The 26,526-nt window shown below is 47.3% G+C and overlaps 1 protein-coding gene and 1 long non-coding RNA gene across 2 annotated transcripts in view; both read left to right on the forward strand.

The window, feature by feature from the left end:
• CNIH3 (cornichon family AMPA receptor auxiliary protein 3) overlaps positions 1-26,526 on the forward strand; it is a 205,350-nt gene that overhangs the window by 63,541 nt on the left and 115,283 nt on the right.
• On the forward strand, positions 1,286-15,911 carry LOC110255642. Its single transcript, XR_002336222.1, has 3 exons — positions 1,286-1,407; positions 12,403-12,560; positions 14,958-15,911. It is a non-coding gene; the product is annotated as an uncharacterized LOC110255642 (long non-coding RNA).

A 26,526-nucleotide genomic window follows, 5' to 3' on the forward strand; every position in this document is an offset into this window, starting at 1 on the left:
TGTAGACTATAGATTGTAGAAACTACAGAGATGGAAAGAAGGTTGTGTAGAGATAAGGAGAGGATAGGGATGGATTCTCCTCTTCTTTGTTATTTTGTTTCTTTTGTTTCTTTTCCTTTTTTTTCTTTTACAGCCACACCTGTGGCATATGGAAGTTCCCAGGCTAGGGGTCCAATCCGAACAGCAGCTGCCGACCACAGCCACAGCCACAGCCACAGCAATGCCAGATCCAAGCCATGTCTGTGACCTACATTCACGGCTATTCTGAATCCACTGAGGAAGGCCAGGGATGGAACCTGCATCCTCGTGGATACTAATCGAGTTCTTAACCCACTGAGCCACAATGGGAACTCCTATACATTTGTTATTTTTCCTTCCAGTATCAATTTCCTCTTCCTATGATAATAGCACCTTGATTTTCTTTTGAAGATGTTTCCTCTTCCTAGCCCACTGGTATGTGGTTACCCCTTTCTCTTGGCCACAGTGGTTGCTTCAGAGATAACCAGGGGCCCAAGCCATGAGATTCAATTTCTGATCTTCTGAGACTCTCCTGGGAGAGAGAAGCACCCTCTGCGCTGGTGTGAAGGGGGTAGGATGTGAACTTGTTAGCATTGGGGGCTCTCCTGCATTACATGGGATGTGTCTGCCTAAATGTAGCCAGTCCAGATGAAAACAGGGCAGGAAATGGAGAGAGGCCAAGTTTGATGTCCTCATCCAGGCTCTGATGACAGTGACGCTCCTGTACCTTTTCATGGTGGGAGCCACAAATATCTCACATTTCATCTGAGACCATGATTGGGTTTCTGAAATGCAGCCGAGAATCCTGTAGTCACGATGGCTACGGGCAATGCATAAACACCTCCGTGTGCTCGGCTATGCTTGGTGCCTGCAGCTTTCCTTATCAAAGGGTGTTGCGGCTTTCCCTGAAACCCCGATCTTTGGGCATCAACACAGCAAAGGGAAGACCTAGCTGAAGATGTTCCTTTGTTTCTTTGGCTTGGCTTCCAAGTCCTGAGAGAACTTGACCTACAGCCCATCACTAGCACACTGCTTAGTACACAAACCCTGCCTACTCCCCTGGAAGGGTCTGCCTGAGGTCCGTGCTGCCACTCAGGTATTGCCAGCGGCCTGGAGGGCACTCAGGTGTACCCTTCACTCTCCGCTTCAGTGGATGGGCCCATGCCTGACACCCCGGGATACCCTAGGTCATAGAGCAGGGTGGGGGCACAGCAGATTCACGACCTACAGTTACCTCTCCTGCCTTTTCTATTAGGAAGGTTCGTATCTTATCATCCCACCAACTTTGAAGTCACAACTCCTCCTCAGCCTCTGACACAGCATAGAGCAGACGTAGATGCTCAGAGAAGCTTGATGCGTCTGAGGGCTCGCCATGTGTACGTGGGGGAGGTAGGTGCCGGGGGTAGGGGCGGGGCGGGCATGACGATGACTGCAGCACACATCTGCCCACTAGAGGAGGCAGAGCTGGGGGCGGGGGCGGTGCTCCTTGAGTCGGCTGCCAATCCTGGGGCCATCTGACTTGGCAAACAGTGGCTTCTATTTCCCACTCATCTGTTGGAAGAATCACATGAGCCCCTAGATTTTTTTTTTTTTTCCTCTGACAGAAAGTACTGTTTCTTACCATAGGACACTTGGCTTTCTTCATTTCACAAAAGCAGCAGCGAAACGGCTGTGGAATAAAATTGTGAACTTTGCCTGATGGTTGTTGCTAAGGCAGCAAACCCTAAAACAGGGGCTGGTGCTGATAAATACTGAGTCAAATAAGGGCTGGTACGGGTACAACAGGTGCTGATGGCAGGTTCTGTCTGATGAACATTTTGTTGCCAGTAACTCCACTCTGTATTTATAGCACAACATGATTTTATGGAAAGCATCTGATGGAATATTATACAGAAAGTTCATGCAAAGTGATTTCTAAAAAGACTATAACCTTGATAGACTGTTAAGCAATAAAGCAGGTTAAAATACACAGTTTGTATGTATGAAATTATAGGTATGTATATATACACAGACATACATATATACATACACACACACACACACACACATTTATCTATATCTATACCTGCATACTTAACACACACACACACAAATAATAGGAAATGCCAAGAACTAATAGCGGTTTCCATTAGGTCATGAAATCATAAGTGATTTGGGTTTTCTTCTTTTGTATTTCCAAATGCTTTATCATGATTTCGTACTACTTTTCTCCATGACTATGTATTTTTTGATTAGTAATATGAAGACAAAATTGTTTTTAAAAAGTAATGAAATGTATTTTAAAATGTAATGAGTCCATTGTGGCTCAGCGGGTTAAGAACCCAACATAGTGTCTGTGAGAATGTGGGTTTGGATCCCGGCCTTGCTGAGTGGGTTGAGGATCCAGTGTTGCCACAAGCTGTGGCTTAGATCATAGACGCAGCTCAGATCCAGCATCGTTGCAAGCTTTGATGTAGGTTATAGAGGCAGCTCGGATCTGGCGTTGCTGTGGCTGCGGTGTAGGCCAGCAGGCGCAGCTCTGATTCGACCCCTAGCCTGGGACCCTCCATATGCCACAGGTGTGGCCATAAAAAGAAAACAAATATAATGAATTGAGGCCTATGCATGATAATAACGTGTTTGATGATGTCACATGTGGTCATGTCACAAATACCCCCATTTTAGAGTCTCTCCAGCCTGTTTATGGTCACCCAGGAAGCTAACGGGAGGATTGGGAATTAAGTGTGGGAATTTTGAGGATCTCTCTTTTCCTGAGAGCCTTCGCCCAGGTGCTGAGGAAGACAGACACCGATGTCACTTATTTCATGGCGTGCGTGTCGTTTGGGGGGACAGGCTGGAGGGACAGGTTGGAAGCTGCCAGGTACGTCTTCCAGAAGCATCTCCAGCAGCTCTCGTGGTTCCCACCTGGGGTGGGAAGGAGGGGGAGTCTGATTCGTCAGAGGCCTCATGAATACTGGTTGCCAGCTTGTTGTCCTTCAGAGCAACTGTTCAGCTTTGTTCTTTGTGTTACGCTGGGATCCACTCGTTCACTGGCGCAGAGAGACTGAGTGTTTCCACTTGATACATGGCTCTGTGTCAATCTGCTGGTGCGTTTACTTATCAGCATCTTTGCTAGAAGGTCTGTATGCAAAAGATAATGTGGCAGAAGAAATGAATTCAGGAGTTCCTGTCATGGCACAGTGGTTAATGAATCCACCTAGAAACCATGAGGTTGTGGGTTTGATCCCTGGCCTTGCTCAGTGGGTTAAGGGTCCAGCGTTGCCGTGAGCTGTGGTGTAGGTTGCAGACGTGGCTCGGATCCCGAGTTGCTGTGGCTCTGGCGTAGGCTGGTGGCTACAGCTCCGATTGGACCCCTAGCCTGGGAATCTCCATATGCCGAGGGAGTGGCCCTAGAAAAGGCAAAAAGACAAAAAAAAAAAAAAAAAAAAGAAATGAACTCAGGTAGGGGCAGTGGGGGGATGTGCAGTTGTATTATTCCATCTTCTCAGACCAGGTTTTTTTTTGTTTTTTTTTTGTTTTTGTCTTTTTAGGGCCACACTTGTGGCATATGGAAGTTCCCAGGCCAGGGGTCAAATCAGAGCTGTAGCCTCTGGCCCACACCACAGCCACAGCAATTCAGGATCTGAGCCGTGTCTGCAACTTACACCACAGCTCATGGCAACGCTGGATCATATAACCTACTGAGTGGGGCCAGGGAATGAACCTGAGTCCTCATAGGTACTCGTCAGGTTCCTTACCACTGAGCTACAATGGGAATTCTGCCAGACCAGGGATTTTGATGAGAGGCGAGCATGCTCTCAGAGTGGTCAGGGTTAGCCAGAAGAAAGGCTGTCTTGGAGATGAGCCACTCTGAACCATCAAAGGAACCTGGAGCCTCCTCCAGATTCACCCAGAACCTCAGTGACTTATGCTGCCCCTCCAAGGTAAAACCCAGATGCTCCTGGGGAGACAGATGGCGGAAGAGGACAGAGGGAGCCAGGCGGGGAAGGAGTTAGGGAGGCAGAGAGGGAAGATTATTTTCTTTCCTCCTTTCTCCCTCCCCTTCCTTCCTTCCTTTCTCTCTCTCTCTCTTCAGCCAAACACGTACTCTGCAGTTTTCCAGAGTGTACAGTTTCCAGGAGGAAGGCTGGAGGGGCCAGAGAATACGATGCAAATGTGATTTTTATAAATATTATTTACATGTCATTGTATTTCGTTTTCAAAGTTCCTATGTGCCTCTATTCTTGAGGGACTGTCCAGTTATTTAATGAAATGGAATAAATTAAGTCCCATAAATCAAGTCTCACATTGCATCTGGCTGTTCAGATGTAATTATTCAGAATTAATTGTTATCAATATTATTAAAGAACACATAATTTTAGAGTTTATGAGACATTTGCATAAGCAGTATCTCATTTAATACAGCAAGCCTATGAAGCGGGGGTTAGCCATGCTTGGCAAATGAGGAGAGTGAGGCTCAGAAGAAGATGCTTTCAAAACCACATCTAATAAGAGGGAGAACTGGGGTTTTTAACCCTGCATTTCTTACTGTCAGCCCAATATTCTTTCGTGTTTCCATTCTCCTCTTCCTTTACTCTTGGGCTCAAAATTAACTCTCTCGGGATTCCTATCGTAGCACAGCAGAAACAAAGCCGACTAGTATCCATGAGGATTTGGGTTTGATCCCTGGCCCCACTAAGTGGATTTTGGATCTGGTGTTGCCATGAGCGTGGTGTAGGTCGCAGACTCAGCTCAGATCCTGCGTTGCTGTGGCTGTGGCGTAGGCCAGCAGCTACAGCTCGATTCAACATGTAGCCTGGGAATTTCCATAAGCCGCATCTGTGGCCCTAAAAAGCCAAAAAAAAAAAAAAAAAAAAAAAAAAACCAACTCTCCTCTGGCTAGCCGGATAGGGCAGCCTTTCTAGGCATGGAATTGGTGGTTCAGAGCTTAAGGCAGCTTCCACTTCCCTCTGCCTATCCTGTTGATTTGCAGATATCAGGACGGTGGAATAGGGAAAGCATAGGGTACTCCAGTTGTAGACACACTACCTTATCCATCAGTTTAATAGGCGCTTACTAAATAGTGACTCTATGCCAAGCACTGTAGATCTTAAATGCCGGCTGGGAGAGTTTGGATAATGCTTTATCTAGGGTGAAGCTTGTTAACTGAAATGCTGAGTTGGTTTCATAGGGCGAGGTAGTGGAGAGTTACAGTTTACAGTTTGAGATTTAAGAATTTTAGATCTTGGGAGTTCCCATTGTGGCCCAGCGGAAACGAATCCGACTAGCATCCATGAGGAGGCAGGTTTGATCCCTGGCTTCGCTTAGTGGGTTAAGGTTCCAACGTTGCTGTGACTGTGGTGTAGCTCACAGACGCAGCTGGGATCCTGCGTTGCTGTGGCTGTGGTGTAGGCTGACAGTTGTAGCTCTGATTCGACCCCTAGCCTGGGAACTTCCATACGCTGCAGATGTGGCTCTAAAAAGACAAAAAAAAAAAAAAAAAAAAAAAAAAAGAATTTTAGATCGTCAGTCTACCTAAAGATGTCACCAGATTTCTGTCCCCTGGGATTCAATAAAAAATGACTGTTAAAAATACCAGTTGCCAGCTTGGAATACCCAAGTGGCAGGTCTGTGGCCTCCCCAATGGCAAGAACAGAGATCATTTTTCTTGAGTTAAAGTCTTTGAAAGTAGCAGTAATGGACTCAGGAAGGCAAACCTGGAAAAAGCTAGTGTTAAGACCAGCGTGAACGTGGTATTATTTTCTATAATGAAAGAGTCTAAATATAGCCTCCATGATTATATATCATCACCCAGGCAGCGTCTCCCTCCTGAGCTTCCTCATGTCTTTCACAAACACCACCCGTTCCATGTCTTACCTTTTCACAGCTTCATTAGAGGGCTCCATGAGCAAATCCAGGAGGCTGGTTTCTTTTTAAATCCCCCTCAAGGCAGGCACAGGTGCTGGCCTGGCAGGTAGTAATCGGCTGTAGGCCCTGTGCTTTGTAGGTTCAGCCTCTTTAGAAACACGAGGTATTCACAGACACCTAGCATTAACCCATGTGTCAGGGGGTTAACTTTTGTGTTCCCTAAAAAGAGACATTGAAATCCTGACCCCCCACAACCTCAGAAGGGGACTTTATTTGGAAGTCGCGTCTTCACAGATGCAGTGAAGTTAAGACGAGGCCCTGACGATAGGCCAAAATTTGATATGACCGCAGGGAAACGTGGACAGGGACTAGAAAAGGAGACCGTGTGAAGGTGGGGACACACAGGGCGAAGGTCATGTGGTAACAGATGCAGAGACTGGAAGACCAAGGACTGTCAACGATTCCAGAAGCTGCAAGAGGCAAGGAAGGACTCTCCCCTTCCTTTAGAGGGATCGTGGCCCTGCTGACATTTCTTTTTTTCTTTTGGCCACCCACCGCACATGCAGTTCCTGGGCCAGGGATCAGATCCGAGCCGCAGTTGTGGCACCGCCAGATCCTTAACCCACTGTGCCAGGTCGGGGCTCAAACCTGTGTCCCAGAGCTCCAGAGACACCGCAGTTCCTGTTGCGCCACAGCAGGAAGTTCCCTGCTGATAACTTGATTTTGGACTTCCAGCTGCCAGCACAGTGAGAGAATAAATTTCTCACAAAAGATAATATGAGAAAAAGAATGTATATATATGTATGACTGGGTCACTTTGCTGTACAGCAGACATGGACAGAACATGGTGAATCAACTGTAATAAAAAACTTCAAAAAATGAATTAGGGAATTCCCACCGTGGCGCAGTGGGTTAAGGATCCAGCTTTGTCTCCGCGGCAGCTGGGGTTGCCGCTGATGCTCGGTTCGATCCCTGGGACAGGAACTTCCATATGCCACGGGTGTGGCCAAAAACAAAAGGAAAAAAAAAATTTAAAAAGTAAATTAAAATTTCTTTTGATTTAAGCCACCCAGTTCGTGGTACTTGTTATGTCAGCCCTAGGAAACACATGCGTCATTCCCTTTGCCAGTGTTTATCTGTCTTCAGCTTCATCTCCTTGTGTCCTTGTATCCTGTTGGGTTAACGTAGCCAGTTACTGAGGTATTTGCAGTTGTTGGTGGCATTGAGGGCTGTGTGGGAGGTGCTGAGCACTGCATGTTCTGTCAAGGGACCTTGTCTGGCAGGTCACCCTCCAGTGTGGCAAGGGAGGAGAGTTAGCGAAAGGAGGCCACACAGAGATGCAGACGGGGGTTAGGGAACTAACAGGTGGTGGGGGAAGACTTCTACCAACTGGAGTTCGCAATAGAGGGGGGCTGGTCCTTAGTCTGAAGGAGGAGGAAGGGACAGTCACCAGAGGCAGGGAGAGCAGTAGCCGTGGCTGCAGGAAGTGTCTGCCTAGTAGGATCAGCATGTCAGGGAGGGAGCCTGGGGATAAATACCGGCTCTTACTCTTCTCCCACCTCTGGTTGGTGTTAACGTCACCGAGCCAGAAGCTGGAGGATGAGCCCTGTGGATGCAGCCTAGGGAGGTCAGCCTCTCTGGGCTGCAAAGGAGGGCGAAGCAGGGAAGAGAGCGAGGCTCCTAGGAAGGCGTGGGGCCGGATGGGGCCACAGACAGAGGCTGATGGGCCGGGCTGGTTGCTGGCAGCCTTCCCGCTCCTGCTTCGTACCCACTGTGCCTCTCACACATGACACGGTGATGGGCCGGGCCTGGTTCCGGCAGCCTTTTCCCCGCTCGCTGGGGATGAGGTTCTAAAGAAAGAACACGTGCTGAGGGAAAGGAGACGAGGCGGATTCCAGTTAATGGAAAGAGGGAGCTAGAGAAAGACGTGGAAGGATGATGTGGATTCAATCCCGAGGGAAATCAATCCTGGGATTTCTGAGTGTGGGAATCAGGGAAAACAAAAGAGTATCTTTCTTACCCGGCTGTGCTGAGAAGCAAGTGAGTCAATGCATGGAAACGGGTCTTTAGCTCTAAGGCCCTGCAGACGTGTAAAGTGTGTGACAACCATCGCTCTGATAGCCACTGACGTGTGGGTACACGGAGGTGCCTGAACCATCTCAGCTAGCCTGATGGATTGGGTATGACCACTCATCATCATTTGCACCCACAATAAACGCAGGGGACTCCCCTTCCCCATCCAAAGGCGGCGGACTTGCTCTACAAAGAAGCGCTCCTGGATAGCGTCACGCGTGTCTCTCATCGGTAAGTAAAAAGGACCGTGGTTCATTTACTACCACACTTTCCGCCACACTGCTTCTCTTGCCAGATTTGCTGGCCATGGCTATTGGGACGTCTACCCTTCTTGTCACTTGGGCGGGAAACCTTGGTCCCTACCATCGCTCGTCCTTCCGTTCTCTCTTGACCTCCAGATCATCAGTCCCCGAGCCCTGTCCTTTCTTCCTTTGAGCTTCCTTCCCGTCACCCACTGTGCCTCTCTCAGCCCCACACGTGTCACACGGCACTCCTCGCCCTCCCTGAATTTGCCATTCAAACCTCTGTGTTCTACTTAAACTCTCTGTAGAATCTTCCTCGCTTCCATTCGAATCCAACCCTCCTTGAGCCATGTGGTTGGGATTAATCGTTCCTGACTTGCTTACGTGTCTGCCAGGGTACTTCTTTTCCTGTTGCCCTCGGCTGTAGCTAGTTGCTTTCCCTCCAGATTGTATGCTTCTCAAGAGTAGCCACTGAATTTTATCCACTTCTGTGTCCCCATGACTCCATCCCACAGGCCCTGACACAGAGGATTCCTTTTTTTTTTTTTTAATTTTTAAATTATAGTTGATTTACAATGTTCAGCCATTTCTGCTGTGCAGCAAAGTCACCCAGTGACATATATATATTCTTCCTCTCACATTATCCTCCATCATGTTCCATCACAAGTGACCAGACAGTGGATTCTTAATAACTAGTGGCCAGTGGATGACTGCTATTCAGATCCTACCATATGGGTCATTGAGAGGCTGGTCTTGAAGTATGTATCATAGCTTCAGAATTCCGGATCTTCCTTCAGTAGCGCTAAAAGTGCCAAAAGATGGTTTAGTTCCCAAGCAGTAGCCTCTGGGACGTCAGACAGGGAAACGCAGCTGTACTCCCATTTCATGTTGTTCCTGTGGCTTGTGTCTCATGGCCTCAACTTGAAATTTCAGTGGGAACTCGAAACACAACCAAAATAGTTTCTTCTGTGTCACCCGATAATAAGGCTTTGGAAACCCTTCATTTTGACGTAAACATGTCTCTTGAAAATCAACTCTGCTACAAAGTGGGGCTAATTCAACTGCCACTCATGCAGAGGTAGTTGTAAGGATGCCTTGAGATGGGACAGTTTTAGACTCTCCCATATGTCAACAAGTGAAGCGTTTCATTCATTTAAAAAATGTAAATAAATGCAGCTGCATCTGGCGGATCCGGACAATGCAAGTGAGATCGTGAGGGCGCTCAGCCAAGAGGGAAGTTGCTAAGTTGAGAGACACCCGGCTCTGAGGATAATTTAAGGAGCATCAATAAATATATTTAGAAAACTCATGCAGCAAAATCATACCTCCAGCTCATCTTTTCTTCCACTCTGTGAGCTAGCTGAATTCATTACGACAGCTTAAGAACAACAAATAAAGAACTGGCTGCTTACCAAACATCAAATGCTAAGAAGTCACAGGCATTGAACATGCATGTTGAACTTCTCCATTGCTATACTTAAAATAATTATATAACTTCACATTTCCCCTGGGAATCTTGTGTTGAGTAGTGCACTGTTCAACTTTCAAAATCTAGATTTCTAGAAATCAACTTGAAAGTCTGTTTGTTTGAAGCTATCATGCATTTGCTCCTAAAATGCCCTTATAAATTTCACTAGGCAGCCAGGCTGGCTCACTAAAACCATTTAAGCTTAGAATACTGATGTTGTATTGTTTATTTGCAAGGTAAATTAGTAAAAAATATTTGCACTGCAATATCAGCATTTTTGTAAGTAATTTAATCTCTCATCCCTGACATTCATTAAGAAAGGTTTGCATTTTTACTAAATGATAATGCCTGTGGGAAAATGATTTCATTAGGGGAGGATGAAAATACAGATTGGTACTGTAGTGGAAAGTCTGAAGGGAAATTTGGGCTCTTTCCCAGGTTTTTTAACTTGATGCTCCTGGTCCTTTTTTTTTTTTTTTTTTTTTTTGTCTTTCTGTCTTTTCTAGGGCTGTACCCACAGCATTTGGAGGGTCCCAGGCTAGGGGTCTAATTGGAGCTGTAGCCACCGGCCTGCACCACAGTCACAGCAACTCGGGATCCGAGCCACGTCTTCGATCTACACCACAGCTCACGGCAATGCAGGATCCTTAACCCACTGAGCGAGTCCAGGGATCAAACCCACAACCTCATGGTTCCTAGTCGAATTCATTAACCACTGAGCCATTATGGGAACTCTGCTCCTGGTTCTTTGTGACATTACATTTTATTTCTAAATGTCGGGCTTCCCTTTTTTCTCATATGGATGTGTCACTGGCCCTGTTTTAAACCTATCATTCCTGATTAGGGCCATTTTTATTTATTTTTTTTTGTTTTTTGACTCACAAATGGAAGAAAAAGGGGACAAAAGGAAGAGACATTTTCCAGAGGTAATCGAATAGAAATTACATGAGAGGAAAGAGGGAAAAGAGGCTCTTAAGACGGGTATGTGTGCCCAGGAAAAATAAATTTCCCCTCTTGGTAAATTGAACTGAGTCAGCAAAAATGTAAGATTTCTTACCCCCCCACACACACACCGTAAAGAGGAAAAGAGGTGTTCATTACATGTGGTGGTTCCCTGCCATCAGGAATGGCAATGGGCCATGCTGCTGCCTCCTGAAAGGCAGGGACCATCACAGATACGAGCTCAGAAAGGACACTGTGTGCCACTGGCTCTTCTTTTTTATGGAGCATTCAGACATTGGTTGTTTGTAACTTTGAGATTTACTGCTCTCTCGTGTTAACCACTTGGGATTTTATAATCGTGATTTATTTCTCTTTCATTTCCCATACAGAGTAAAACTACTATATTCTGGGTTTTTTTTGGCCGTGCCTCTGGACGTTCCTGTGCTAGGGATGGCCCCAGGCCACAGCAGTGACAATGCCGGGTCCTTAACCACTAGACCACCAGAGAACTCTGCATAACCTGTTTTCAAAGAATGGCATCTCCCTGTCATTCTCCATCACCATCACCTCCAATCCAACTTGCCACCACTGTGTAGGTAATACTTTGATCAGACTTTTCTCCAGCCGAGAAAAATTCAGTGGTTGCTCATTTTCTTCACAGTGGAAACTTTTCTGCCGAGTGTCTGGGTTCTCCATAACCGGGCCTCACCCTTCCTAGCCCAGCTCACGCCTCCTCCACTTCCTATCAGATCCCTCTACTCTGATTCGGCCAGAGTCCTTCCTGTTCTTACAAAATGCCACAACCGTTGCAGCTTCTGTGCATAATCAGCTCGTGTTTTCCTTCTTGTACATCCTTTTTCTCCCCTAGCTATCTAAATCCCACCTGTGTATCGCTTCTTGGCCTTTTGGCTAAGATCAAGTGTACATCCCACCTGTATGTTGGAAATAATGTTTGGGGGGGGATCTGTTCTACTTACAATCATTTTAGGCACATGAGACCCCATCAGTGATGTTTGTATTACATGACCCTGTCTTCCCAGCTAGCCTTGACTGGACTAAGAGAGTATATTTGACCCCAAATGGACAGATTCGCTTTCCTAGGAATTTGGAAGTAGAACTGAAAATCAGGGCGTTCCTGTTATGGCTCAGCGGAAACGAACCTGACTAGTATCCACGAGGTTGTGGATTTGATATCTGGCCCCATTCCATGGGTTAAGGATCCAGTGTTTCTGTGAGCTTGGGTGTAGGTCACAGACTTGGCTTGGATCCTATGTTGCTGTGGCTGTGGTGTAGGCGGCAGCTGAAGCTCTGATTTGACTCCTCGCCTGGAAACTTCCATGTGCCACAGATGCAGCCCTAAATTAAAAAAAAAAAAAAAAAAAAAAAAGAACTGAAAACCAGTCTGAGGGTCTGGATCTGGAACATGTAAGCTCAGAAACTACGGGTCAACCACCGTCTCTTCCATGGAAGCCTAATGGTGGAAAGAGAGGGTAGGCACTCTTAGGGTTCTTGGTAGAAAACAACAGAAACCAACTCTGGTTGACTTGGGCACAAAACGTTTACTTCGAGGATATCATGCAGCTCCTAGAATCGAGACGTTAGAGAACCAGGTTTGGACAATGGACAGGGACCAAGGGAAACGAGGCAGGCAGAGACAGCCAAGGTGTCTGCCCAGAGCCCATCTGGTTAGAACAGGATTCATGCATCTCTCTTATGGGGCAATATAGTGGCCGCCATGATCTTCCTAAAATTTAACTCAGATTATGACCCTCTCTTGCTGTTACATAATAGTGTCTTTGGTCTTTGTCCCAGGTTCCTGATGTGGAGCTTCTAAAAACTCTTTAAAACGCTTAGAATTTCCCAAGCATTAGGAATGCTGTTGTGCACAGTGGGTCTTGATCGTTTATGCTAATGAGATGGCTCGGGATGGGAGTCATCTGAACCCCAAAGCTCTGGACACCGAGGCTTAGGTGAGCATCTGGGATTGGCGAACACACGTGTGTGCTGGGAGGGTGACACATCCAGGTTCCCTGGGGAGAAGCATGGAAGGCCTGCATTGGGGAAGCTCCCAAACCATGCCCTGTGGGGCTCTTCATTTGGCTAGTCCTGATTTGCTTCTTTTGTTTGTTTGTTTGTTTTTTTAGGGCAGCACCCACGGCATATGGAAGTTCCCAGGCTGGGAATTGAATTGGGGCTGCAGCTGTTGGCCTACACCACAGCCACAGCAACTCAGGATCCAAGCCATGTCTGTGACCTACACCTTACCCACTGAGCAAGGCCAGGGATCGAACCGTTGCCCTCCTGGATACTAGTTGGCTTTGTTACCACTGAGCCATAATGGGAACTCCCCTGATTTGCATCTTCTATAATAAAACTCTAAGTATAGTGCTTTCCTGAGTTCTGTGAGTTGTTCTAGTGAATTGTTGAATTTGAGGGAGTCATAGGACCCCCTGAATTTTCAGCCAGTTGTTCAGATCTGTGGGTGGCCTCAGGACCCCTGAACTTGCAGCTTGCATCTGAATTAATGCCAGTCTTCTCAGGGGCCATGGTGTCTGTGCTGACCCTGAGTGGTTGGCGTCAGCATTGTTTTGCCGTATTCTACCTGCTTGGCATTTTCAACTGGCTTTGTTAAACCAGAGTAAACTAAGTCTTCACTGTGGCTTCTCCAGACCTGACCCCTGCTGCCTCTCCAGCCCCATCTCCTGCTGCTTTTCTCCGCAGTCACTGCACTGCAGCCACAATGGCCTTTTTTCCTGCCCCTCATCCACACCAAGCTGGCTCCTTTTCAGGGCCTGGCACTTGCTGTTCCCTCTGCCTAGAATGCCTTTCCTCCAGATCTTTACATGGATTTCTCTGCGGGTAAAAGCGCTGTTGGTCTTGTTCATCTCTGTACCCGTGACCTAGAACAGTAACTCGATTGGTTGACCGACCGTAGACTCGGTGGTCTTGTAAGAGACCCAGGGGATCTGTTCATTGTAGTTCTGCAACCTACAGGGTCAAATCTGAGCTCTGATGTCTTAGCTAGATTGGCTCCATGGCTATAAGAGGCAAGAGATTCTCTCTCTCTTTCTTTTTAATGGCTCCACCTGCAGCATATGGAAGTTCTTGGGCTGGAGTTGAATGGGAGCTGCAGCTGCAGGCCTTCGCTACAGCTATAGTAACACGTGATCCAGGCCGCATCTGTGATCTATGCTGCCACTTGGGGCAACGCCAGATCCTTAACCCACTGAACAAGCTCGGGGATCGAACCTACATCCTCACGGAGGCAATGTAGGGCCCTTACCCTGCAAGCTACAATGGGAACTCCAGAAGATTCTCTTTTGGTATTGTAGAAGCTTTATGGTTCTTTAACCTTGCTAGCTGAGATGGTAAAGCCCTGAGCTTGTCTTTTTTTTTTTTTTTCCTGCAACCTCACCAGGTGTTCAGATGCAGCCAGCCCATCCAGAGCGTTTATATGTATTATTCCCACCAAAATGGTCAATTACAGCCACTAGTTGGTCTCCTCAAGGCTTGCCTCCCATCAGTGCTTCATCCCAAGCAGCCAGGGTGATAATTTAAGTAACGTTTGCCACTACATACCGTGGAGACCAGTATCCCATTTCCTCTGGCATTAAGGTGGTCACTGATTTAAGCCAGGTCAGCTCAGGTAACCGATCCAGAGTCCTGTCTTGGAGTCAGTCTCTGGGGGCTGTTTTAGGAGCTGAGCATTAATTTACCTGGAGAGGCAAAAACTACTCTTGGCTTTTTAAGCAGAGAGAATTTAACCTAGGAAATTGGCGACAAAGGTCTTGGAACAGGGGAGAGCAAAAAGGGGGAGGCCGAGCTGGCAATCTGAAGCAGCGCTCCACCTCTAAGGTTGGGTGCCAGGGAGAACACGGTGTTACTGGAGCACACGGCTGCGACTGCCGCTCTGGAACCGCCTGCCAGGAGTCCAAGAGCCCTCACCGGCTCCTGCCACTGCTGCTGCTGCCACTGCCATTATTGCTTCTGTCACTGTTGTCACCGCCCCTGTTGCTGCTGCTGCTGCCAGAATCAGGGGAAAAGGATGTCTTCTCCCTTTCCCCTATTTTCCAGCCTCCTCCCAGTGCCTCCCACTGGCAGAACCAGCTGGCGAGGGAGGCTGGGAAATGTGGCCTTCAGGTGTCTGGTCCTGATGCTGGAGAGGAAGTGGAGCAGGGTGGGTGTTGGCTGAGAGTCCCAGCTTCTGTAAGGCACAGGCTCGAGAGTCACTGCCGGGCAAGCCCTGTGTATTTTTCAGGCTTCCTTTCTTGGTCATAAATGCATTTTCTTGTATTATGTTTTAAAAGTTTAACCATTTTTTTTGTCTTTCATAGTTTTGAGTCTTTTTTTTTTCCTTTCATCTTTAGATCCACAGTCTACGTGGCACTAACGTTTATGACTGGTGTGAGAGGAAGGTTCAGTTTTTCGCCTTATGTGGATCCAACCGGCCCAGTACCTTTCCTGGAAAAACTATCTTTCTCCCATTACTCTGATATTTATGCGGAAGCCATGCTTCTCTTGGGCTGTCTCCTGTCAGTGCCTGAGTGCAGAGAGGGTGCTAAAGCCTCATTTCTGTCCCATGTGGGGTTCCTTTAATGAGGTCCTTGGCTTGGAGACTACCCATTGGTCAGCTGAGATTTTCTCAGGACTGCACGGTGGTCAGAGGCTCCTCCCACCCCATCTTCCTCCTCCTCTCACAGGGGTGGGCCTGCACTGCGGCCCAAGGCTCTCCTGCGGCTCCCTCGCTCTTTATCCTGCACATGTGTCTGCCCAGCCTCACCCCGCCCTCCAGTCAGCATCTTGCGTCTGATCCTCTCTTGGCCTCTGTGTCTTGGAGGGTCTGAAGTGACAGGGTGGGTGGATCCTAGGGTAAGAGAGAGTCCTACTTCAGTTCCAGGTGACAAGAGACTGGGCTGAGTTCAGGGCAAAAGAGAGTGAATGAGGAGAGCGGACTGGAGGACTCTGGGAAACAAGAGTGGGTGGAAACTCCGCCTGGCAATGTGGAGAGAAGACGGCGGGAGAGGGGTTAAGACTGAGTGACTAAGACTGGGACTAAATCATTGTGTGGCGGAGGTGCAGCTCAGTGGCGGAACCATAGAGGGTGTCAGTTCTACATGAATTACGGGATTTTTTTGTGATGAACAATGAATAGCAACGTTAAGTTCCATTTGAATTGAGTGTAACAGCTTACTGAGTATATTTGTACATCATTATCTCATTTACATTTACTCTTTTCTTTCTTTTTAGGGCTGCACCCGCGGCATATGGAGGTTCCCAGGCTAGGGGTCCAATTGGGGCTGCAGCTTCCGGCCCACACCACGGCCACAGCAATGCCAGGTCCCAGCCGCAACTTTGACCTACACCATAGCTCACGGCAACGCCAGATCCTTAACCCGCTGAGCGAGGTCAGGGATCGAACCGGCATCCTCATGGATCCTAGTCAGGTTCGTCACCGCTGAGGCCCGACAGGAACACCCTCATTTACTCTTTAAGAGGGCTCCTGAGTGGGGAGAAGTGGGAAGCAGGTAAGGGAGGTCCTACTTGTCTCTCTTTTCCTATGGCCTTTACTGCCAGCCCTCCCGCTCCAGACTCTGTCTTCATTTCTGTTTCCAAGGGCTGAAGCTTCAGTAGACGAAACTGGTCAGGTTAGGCCATTTCTAGGCAAGGTCAAAGGTCAAAGTAGTGTGAGCAGGGGTCAAGCCTGTGTATGGTTGGGGGAGACCTTAAGGCCATGTGATGGAGATGGGGGAGGAGGGTCTGGGATATGCATTGATTTGACTGGGTGACACCATGTTTTGTACTTAGGAATGGTGACTTCACACAGGGAAGTGAAACATTGATTCTTAGGGGCCACTGTCAAGAAGGGGAGAGAGACATGATGGAAAGCAGAAAGGCACATGTCTATGCGAAGGGAAGACCTTTGGGGAAGGATTGGCAGAAGGACAATGGTCTATTGAAACATTTAGATAGGGTTGCATGGTGCATGCGTGTGCATATGTGTGTGCATGTGTGTCTGTGTGTTCCAGCCTCAGGTTGGATAATGAAAAAAAGAAGTAGGAGGAGGGAAGAGAAGTGTGAATGGGGGATGGAATCAGAAAGATTCGAGAGCACTTTAAGATCCTTCAGACTGGCAGCCACTGCTGCAGGTTCAGTTAGCTGGTCCATATGAAGCATCTCCCATGGCTGCTGGGCTCTGCGGATGAGCCAGATGCTGTGTCTGGGAAGAAAGCTAGACTCTGAAGTTCCTTTCCATTCTAGGATTGGACAGACAGGTATTTATTTAAAAGAGCCAGATGGTTCAAGGGAGTTTCTAACTTTATACTGTTGGGTACCAGGTTTCAATCTAAATTTGCGCTCAGGCTTCCCGCGTTCCTGTTGGCCCTGGATTGAGAATAGCCTCTCATTTACCAGCCATATGGTCCCTCCATGTCTCTTCTGCTGAGTGGTGTCTTCATATATCTTCCCAAAGAGAGGACAGACTCTCAAACAAAACCTCTAAGGTGAAGATATATTTTTTTTTCCCAAGGGGATCTGCAGGCGGGACCCTAGGGAGGAACAGGTCCCCACACTGAAAGGGTCCACGTGATGTGAGCCATGTTTCTCTTTGATTTGATAGACTGGGCTCCCCTGAGCAGTCACATGTTGAGCTGTGCCCTATGTGGGGCGCTCCATGCCTGTGCTTCCAGATTTTGGTTTCTTAAAAGTTCTCTTTCTTAAAAAAAATTTTTTTTTTTATTAAAGTATAGTTGATTTACAATATCCTTTTTTTTTTTTTTTTTTTTGCTTTCTAGGGCCGCACCCACGGCATATGGAGGTTCCCAGGCTATAGGGGTCAAATGGGAGCTGTAGCTGCTGGCCTACACCACAACCATAGCAATGCGGGATTAGAGCTGCGTCTATGGCCTATAGCACAGCTCATGGCAACGCCAGATCCCTGACCCACTGAGTGAGGCCAGGGTTGGAACCCACATCCTCATAGATACTAGTTGGATTTGTTTCCCCTGCGCCACAAGGGGAACTCCTACAATGTCCTTTCAATTTCTGCTGTATAGCAAACTGACCCAGTCATACATATATATACATTCTTTTGGAAAGTTCTTTTTCTAAACGAGCAGGCTCTGGTACTAATTATCCATCATCCAGCATTGATAAATTTTATAAATGCCTGCTACGTGCAGGGCACAGGTGGCACAAAAAAGTAGAAGACACTAGAGTTTGCAATGGAATACTACTCAGCCATAAAAAATGACATAATGCCATTTGCAGCAACATGGATGGAACCAGAGAATCTCATACTGAGTGAAATGAGTCAGAAAGACAAAGACAAATACCATATGATATCACTTATAACTGGAATCTAATATCCAGCACAAATGAACATCTCCACAGAAAAGAAAATCATGGACTTGGAGAAGAGACTTGTGGCTGCCTGATGGGAGAGGGAGGGAGTGGGAGGGATCGGGAGCTTGGGGTTATCAGACACAACTTAGAATAGATTTACAAGGAGATCCTGCTGAGTAGCATTGAGAACTATGTCTAGATACTCATATTGCAGCAGAACAAAGAGTGGGGAAAAAATGTATACATGTAAGGATAACTTGATCCCCATGCTGTACAGTGGGGAAAAAAAAAAGAACCAAAAAAAAAAAAAAAGACACTAGAGTTTGAACATATCCCTTGTTTTCTAAGATGACAGAAATAAGAGAACAATTTAGCCTTAACCATAAACAATAACCATTTTTAGAAAAGAATCCGTTGTTATTCCCATCAGGACCATGTCTGGATGGAAGAGGTAAAGCTGTCGGTCACCTGGGCTTGTTGAGACCTCAAGACACATCACACTACTAACTTTCTCTGCCTCCTACTCTCCACCTCGGTCACTGACAACCCAGCATTTTTATCCTGGTGAGATCAGGTCCCCATGAATGTCAAGGGCTAATTGGAAGAGAATGAGAAGTCACAGCATGGACCCATGGTGACTTGGCATCACCAAGTGGTTTGCTTTGGGGCTGGGGGTGCAGGTGTGAGTCTCAGGTGTTTCCTTCTAAGCACCAGATGGCTGAGCGGCCTCACTGCACCCTGCCTGCTGCCTGGCCGCTGCACCTGGGTGGCGTTAACCTGCTCTATTTGGCACCAGGATGCCCCTGTCTGTCAGGAGGAATAATTACAGCTGATACAAAGGTATGGTAATATATGGATGGATACAGCTCAGTTTGCTCCTTCACAGGTCTCTGGCTGAGAGAACCCTCAACAGCCTCAGTTCTAGATGGGGCACGTGGGGTAGTTTAGGACTAAATACGTCCTGCACAGACATTCCTCCACCTCCTAGTCCTCCTCAGTCTCACCTAACAGATGCCCCAAGGCTGTGTGCACAGATTTAGAAATGAAAAGTCCAGTTTCTTCAATTCAGCAGCAGTTTTTCTCAGTAACAAGAGGCAGGCTGCCAAACTGGTAACCTTCCCCAGCAAAGACTTTGCAACTCTTGGGGGCGCCTCTCAGTATACTCTGTGTGTGTGTGTGTGTGTGTGTGTGTGTGTGTGTGTGTGTGTGTGTGTTCTAGGAGTCGTTGACTGAGTGTGTACATAGGAGGAGGCACAGTGCAAAGGATTTTTCTTGCAAAACGTTTAAACCAGTCTTGTGATCATGGTTTAAGTTTGTGTGAACTGGAGTTTGGCACGTGCCATCTGCCTCTACCTGGATTGCATCATGAGCCACCAGAGCTGCTGACCCGCTGCGCCCCCTGAGCCGAGCTCAGCGTGAACACCACCAGGAGTGAGGCGCTCTGTGCTCTGGGAAACTGGAAGGGCAGGTCTTCAGATAGTCAGATATTTTTAGGAGAAGAATTTTTGTGCCCAATTCTTGCCTCTCTGCATGTCTAGAAAAGCACTAAGATCCTCTGTGGTGATGTCTGCTCCTTCTAACTAGCAGTAACCGGCAGGAGACAGCAGCAAACTTTGTAAAATGTGTGCCCGGCTGCCCCCCCACCCCATATCCTATACATGGGCCTCTTTGGGGCGGTCCCTGGGCTGTAGAGAAGGGACAGAACAGAGGATGGCACAGTGAGCCGGGAGCCCTGAGGGCTGTGAAAACACGGGACCCCTGTCCTGCTAGCGGAGGTGCATCTCAAAGGAGCCATTCCAGTAAACCCCCACCTTTGCATCTTCCCCAGAAATGAGCTGAATTCCTTAGCTTGAGAAATCCGGCCTTCTGCAACCTTTTGTTCCTGCTACCTGCCTGTATATCCTGGCTCCCCCGTCGTCTCCCCGGAGGGGTTTCTCAGGGCTCCCTGAGATGCTGTCTCCCGGGCTTAAGTCCTAATTCTGCTCTAAATAAAACTGAACTCTCAGAGTTCCCGTCGTGGCTCAGTGGTTAACGAATCCGACTAGGAACCATGAGGTTGTGGGTTCGATCCCTGGCCTTGCTCAGTGGGTTAAGGTTCCAGTGTTGCCGTGAGCTCTGGTGTAGGCTGCAGACGCGGATTGGATCTGGCATTGCTGTGGCTGTGGTGTGGGCCAGCAGCAACAGCTGCAATTAGACCCCTAGCCTGGGAACCTCTACATGCTGTGGGTGTGGCCCTAAAAAGCAAAAAAAAAAAAAAAAAAAAAAAAAAAGACAAAAAAAACCCAAAACTGAATTCTCAACTTTCAGGTTTGCTGCATTTTTTAAAGTCAACAGGCTTGTGAGGGGAAAATTGTTGCCTATCATCGCAGTAAGCAAAGGCTTTGCAGCCATCAAATCACTACATTACCGCCTCCCCGACAGTGAGCCCTGAGGGAACTCAGGATGGAAACCGAATGCCAAGGGCTGCTGCAGGCCCCCCACCACGGCCCGCTCCCCCAGTGCACCCCGAGGCGACTCAGGATGAGAAAGCACAGGACACTGACTAGACAGCTGAGCTACATGTCAAAGGAATGATTTCAATGAGCCTAGATTCTTGCATCTTCCTATACACAGAAGAGCGTGAAATTCCTTAATTTGAGATAATCTGGCTCTCTTCAATCAACAGTAATCTTTTGATGTTCTAACTACCTGGTCTTTGTTACAAAAACTCTTATATATCCTGGCTCCCCTACTTGCCTCTTCGGACTGGTCTCCAGAGCTCCCAAGATGCTCTGTCCCAGGCCTAAGGCCTCAGTTTAGTCCACCAAAAAAAACATCATCCATAACCTTTAGGTGGTGCAATTTTTTTTGGTTGACCGCAACAACCAAACCTACCCATTGGCAGAAATCCTTGCTTCATCATAAAAAGCAGCATTCTCATAGCATCAACAAGACAACTCCTTAAAAGAAAACATTGCTTGGTGTTCCTGTCATGGCACAGCAGAAAAGAATCTGACTAGGAACCATGAGGTTGCGGACTCGACCCCTGGTCTCGCTCCGTGGGTTAAGGATCTGGTGTTGCCATGAGCTGTGGTGTAGGTCGCAGACGCAGCTCAGATCTGGTGTTGCTCTGGCTGTGGGGTAGGCCGGCAGCTGTAGCTCTGATTCAACCCCTAGCCTGGGAAATTCCATATGCATCTCAGAGGTTTTTGAGAGGCTCTTCTGGTGTTATCCTCCTCAATTTGGCTCCTATAAAAATGTCCATTTCTTAGATACACTGATGAATTTTTTTCGTTGACATCATTGTTTATGGATCTTACAAACTAGAATGTACTAGACTTTCCAAATCACTTGAGGCTGCATTAACCTCTCTATACCACTTTCTTGGGAAATAATTCGCAGAATATATAGCTCTTGGAGATCTCTGTGGGCAACGGTTTAAAAGGATATTTTTGCCCACGGCTGCTGTTGACATAACCATCATTCTTAATGTTTCAAAAGCACCTTTATTATAATTTCCAGCTTCCTTTTGGTCCAGTTCTCTCCTTTAAAAGAGAGTTCTAATCTACAAAGCCAAAAACGTTAGGAAGAAAATGTGTCAAGTTTCTGCTCTACCGAGGCTCACAATGCCCACAAACACTGCACGATTATTGGTCCTCGCACATCCTCAGAGTAAGGGCGACTCAGCGATATGGTTCCGCCTGATGGTGTTTAAGACAGTAAGGCACATCCTGTTCTTGAACAAACAGAGTTTAAGTCTTGTTCGGGGGCTAGGGAACAAAACAAAACAAAACAAAACTGATTGGGTCACAAATCCTTTTTGTCAGTGCACACAATGTTTCATGAAAAGGCAGAGGAAAAAGTGCTGCTGTAGACCCTTGCTTTCTGGGAAGCTGATCCTTTCTGTCATGGCACAAAGACTGGTGAAAATACTCACGTTGCAGTCATCAGGATTGCAAAACTTGAATGTGATGAACAAACGGATTTGTCATTTGAGACATATATGCATATAGTTAGCTCCATGATTTGGCATTTGGATCTGCCTTGACCCCTTTGAAAAAAAGGAAGCATGCTATGGTCGTTTAATTTGTTTCCTTGGAATATTCCTAGTTTGTGGCCGAGGTGATGGGGTGGCTTCTTCCTCAGCCTTAGTGTAAGGTAAGAACATGGGAATCTCAGAAATGCCAGTGTGGGTTGACCCAGAATCAAGTTGATGATGCTGGGCCCAAGGGACATAATTAGGACCGAGGAGGACACAGCTACATCTGCTGACATCGGCCTCAGGGTCAGGGAAGAAGCCCCAAGTATGCCGGCTTCTCCAGTAACCTGTTACGGACCAACAAAGCATTCCTTCTGCCCACTCAAAGTTGTTGCTCGCAGCTGGTTCTATAAAATGAAGCCACTGGCCACTGCAATCGCTGGCCTTCAGCACCCCCAGAAAGGAGTTCAGGGCGGCAATCAGGAGTGAGGTACCCTGCGCTCTGGGACAAACTAGCAGAACAGGCCTTCAGAGAAATGCTTTTAGAAGAAGATTTTATAAACCCAATTTCTTGCATCTTCTCAAATCTAGAAAACACGAAAATCATTAATGGAGACATTTGGTCCTTGTGACTAGCAGCTACCTTCCACCAAGGTGTAACCCCCCTTTACTAAAATCACGTAGAGACGGCCCCCCAGTGCCCCCCGCCCCCCTCCTTGGCGCAGTTCCTGAGTTTTCTGAGAGGCACAAGTAAAATGACTTCTGGCTCTCATGTTGGGCATTTTTTTTTCAGTCAACAATTCATATGAATAATTCTGGAAGCACCCTCTGCTTTCAGCCCGCCTCACCCCTCCATTTCTTTCCCACCAGAATCTCCACTCTGGCATCTCTCTCAAGTCCTTTAGTATTTGCCTCGGCTCAACTTTCCCGCTTCACCTGCCACCACCCGCCAGTCCTGCCAGACTCCTTCCCATTTCTGAAGGTGTGGTTCTCTTGTGTGCCTTTTCTTTTGCCCTCTGCTTGTAATGCCTTTCCTTCCCATTTCTCTTGACCAAACTCCTACTAGCCTTTTTTTTTTTTCCTTTTTCTTTTGTCTTTTGGGGGCCATACCTGCGGCATATGGAAGTTCCCAGGCTAGGGGTCGAATTGGAGCTGCAGCTGCTGGTCTACAACCACAGCCACAATAACTCCGTATTCAAGCCACATCTTCAACCTACACCACAGCTCACAGCAATGCCGGATCCTTAACCCACTGAGCGAGGCCAGGGATCGAACCCGCAACCTCATGGTTCCTAGTCGGATTCGTTAACCACTGCGCCACAACAGGAATTTGACGGGAACTCCTGATGAGAACTTTTAAGATCTATTCTCTGAGCAAATTTCATATACACGATACAGAATTGTAACTATAGTCACCATGCTATACATTAGATGCTCAGAACTTACTTGTCTTAACAACTTGAAGTTTTAACCTCTTGGCCACCCTGACCCATTTGTTTTTTTCCTCAAGTTTTAATGAATGTCCAGATTTTCTTAGAGCCTTTGCCTCAGAACTGCCCACTGTGAAGTTGCAGGGAGCCGGCTCAGGGCCCAGGAGGGGCCAGGAAGCTGGCTGTGGCTGGAGCCACGATGTCTGAGTGTGAATTTCCATTTAGGATGGCTCCAAGCACAGGGTCATGGCTCTATGGCGGGGTCGCCTACTCCTGTGAATAAGTTCGGGATGAAGGGGAGGAATTTTTCAGAAACATCGTAGCTCCTGGTAGGATCTCTGCTGCTACTTAAAAAGTCTTTAGGAGTTCCTGTTGTGGCTTAGGGGTAAGGAGCCTGACTATTATCCACGAGGATGGGGGTTCCATCCCTGGCCTCACTCAGTGGGTTCAGGATCTGGTGTTGCCGAGAGCTGCGGTGTAGGTCACAGATGCAGCTCAGATCTTGTATTGCTGTGGTGTAGGCTGGCAGTGGCAGCTCCGATTTGACACCCCTAGCCTGGGAGTTTCCATATGCTTCAGGTGTGGCCCTAAAAAGACCAAAAAAAAAAAAAAAAAAAAAAAAAAAAAAAGAAAAGGAAAGTATTAACACTTCCACAGTGTAAATTAATTCAAATGTAAATAACCTTACAGACAACCAGGAATTTGACAAGCCACGGTATCTCCCAACATGTCCTGAGTAATTCACTAGATTTTTGCATTTTCTTCATTTTGCTGGCATTTTGCTACGCAACACTTACTTATTTCTTAGCTCTGACTTGATGGTGCTGATTCTAGGAGTTAAAAAAAAAAAATTTTTTTTTTTGGCTTTTGCTGGCCGGCATCTCAGGCTATGGAACCTACTGCAAGAGTAAAGGCCGACCCTAAGAACTTGTGTTCTCCGTTCTGAAGCTGATTTAGCATTAAGCCTTGGGCTAAGCCACTAGCTTCTCCTTGACCCACTTTTTTTTTTTTTTTTTTTTGAGCCATTTTGCAGGGAATCATTTTATCTATCAGTTTTCCAGATCTCCGTGAGAATTGATTAAAGAGGCTGAGTGAGCTCTGGCGATGAAAGTGGCTGAGTGAGCACGATCACCGCTGTTCAGAAAACGTGAAAATACCCGAGGGTACCGAACTTTCCTTCTCTATGTTTGGGTCTGCTTTTGCCTCACCTTTGCTGGACCTCAGTGCAGCTGAATAATCCTCAGGGACAGAAGTACAGGTGCTGCCAGAGAAGGCCACCAAATTCCAAGCATCTCTCTGCTCATTTCTTGTTCAAGGGCCTCTTGAAGGTACAATAGGTCATTGTGATTCGAAGTCTACATAATCAAACTAATGGTTTAGTCTCCTTAGATGAGATGGAGTATCTGGGGTTAAATGAAAAATAAGTTACGTTTCTTTCTATGCGCAGGCAAAACAGATTTTGTCCTGTTTGGGTGAGCTGCAGGCTGCAGCCCCTTTTCGAAGCTGACTCTCAGAGGGTCTGACCAGGGCTGCACTTTTTTTTTTTTTTTTTTTAAATGGCCACACCTGCAGCATATGGAAGTACCCAGGCCAAGGAATGAATCCCAGCCACAACCTATACCACAAGTGCCAGATCCTTTAACCCACTGTGCCTGGCCAGTGATCCAGCCCACCCCTCTGCAGTGACCCAGCCATTGCAGTCAGGTTCTTTTTTTTTTTTGCTTTTTAGGGCCACATTTGTGGCATATGGAAGTTCCTAGGGTAGGGGTTGAATTAGAGCTGTAGCTGCCAGCCTATGCCACAGCCACAGCAACGTGGGATCTGACCTGTGTTGTGACCTACAGCACAGCCCATGGCAGCTCGAGATTCTTAACCCACTGAGTGAGGTCAGGGATTGAACCTGAAACCTCGTGGATACTAGTTGGGTTTGTTTCTGCTGAGCCACAATGGGAATTCCATGCAGGCAGATTCTTAACCCACTGCACCACAGTGGGAACTCCAGGGCTGCTTTTTGCATGGATTTTTTTTTTTTTTTTTGACATCTGGATACATCTCTGATGGCTGCTCTGTAGCTTTTATTTCTGCCCCAAACTCAGGTTTCAAGCACCAGTAAAGATTTTTAACCCAGAATACACACACAGCTGCCCAGTCCTGGGCGACAGAGCTCCTCTGGGTGTTCTTCGAGTATCTTCAGCACTCTCCTCCACACCTCACTGTGGGACCAAGAGGGGAGAGTGGGGTCCTAGGGGCTGGGGGGCGGGTTCTGAAAACTCACAAATGGGGGCTCGCCAGTGGGACCTGACGGTTTTCTTGGAGGTTTGAGAATTAACCAGCATAGCAGCATATTCACTTTAACACGCCAATACAGGAGTTCCCTGGTAGCCTAATGGTTAAGGATCCAGAGTTGTCACTGCTGTGGCTCAGATCACTGCTGTGGCGTGGGTTCAATCTCTGGCCCTGGAACTTTTGCATGCAGCTGGTGCAGCCAAAAGGAAAAAAAAAAAAAAAAAAAAAGCCAACACAACACTCAGCAAGTGGTAGACCATGAATAAATGTTTGTTTAAAAAATGGAAAAATAAATAAAGCCCAAATTCCACTACGGACTGAAAGAAAGATTTTAGGGTTATCCGTTCTTTGGGGTTCTCGTAGCCCTGTGACTTCCTCCCCTCTTGCTGTAACTGTCTCCGACTTCATCTTGAGTGTGAGGGGTACAGGTGCTGCAGCCTTCCTTTCTGCGGCTCTGGCTGTCCTCTTCCAGGTTGGTGTGTGTGTAGTGGGGGAGGAGTTCCTGGCTGAATTTGTGACAGCTTTGTCTGGAGCCTGGCGGGACTCCTGGGGCCTCATTTGTGCATCACATTTTCCTGTAAGATTGCTAGGGGTCTTGCTGCAGAAACACCTGTTCCCCAGAGTCGTGTGTACAGAAACATGATGTGGAAGCAATTGAAAAAGGCAGACTCTAACATCTCTGGAACTGGTTTTTATTTAATCCAAGTTGGCTTTGAAGGCCACCAAACTGACTTTTCTAATTATGCTTCCCATCTGATTCTCCGATTAATAAACTCACAGCCAGGCGAATCTGTACCGTGATCCACAAAATAACACCTGCATTGGCATCGCGTACCATCCCTAAATCCCACCTGCTCTTCCAGGTGTGGCTGAAGGGTCACCTCTTCCATAAAGTCTCCCCTCTCACCCAGCCACTGCCCT

This window comes from Sus scrofa, chromosome 10 (genome assembly GCF_000003025.6).
Source record: "Sus scrofa isolate TJ Tabasco breed Duroc chromosome 10, Sscrofa11.1, whole genome shotgun sequence".
Classification (NCBI taxonomy): domain Eukaryota; kingdom Metazoa; phylum Chordata; class Mammalia; order Artiodactyla; family Suidae; genus Sus; species Sus scrofa.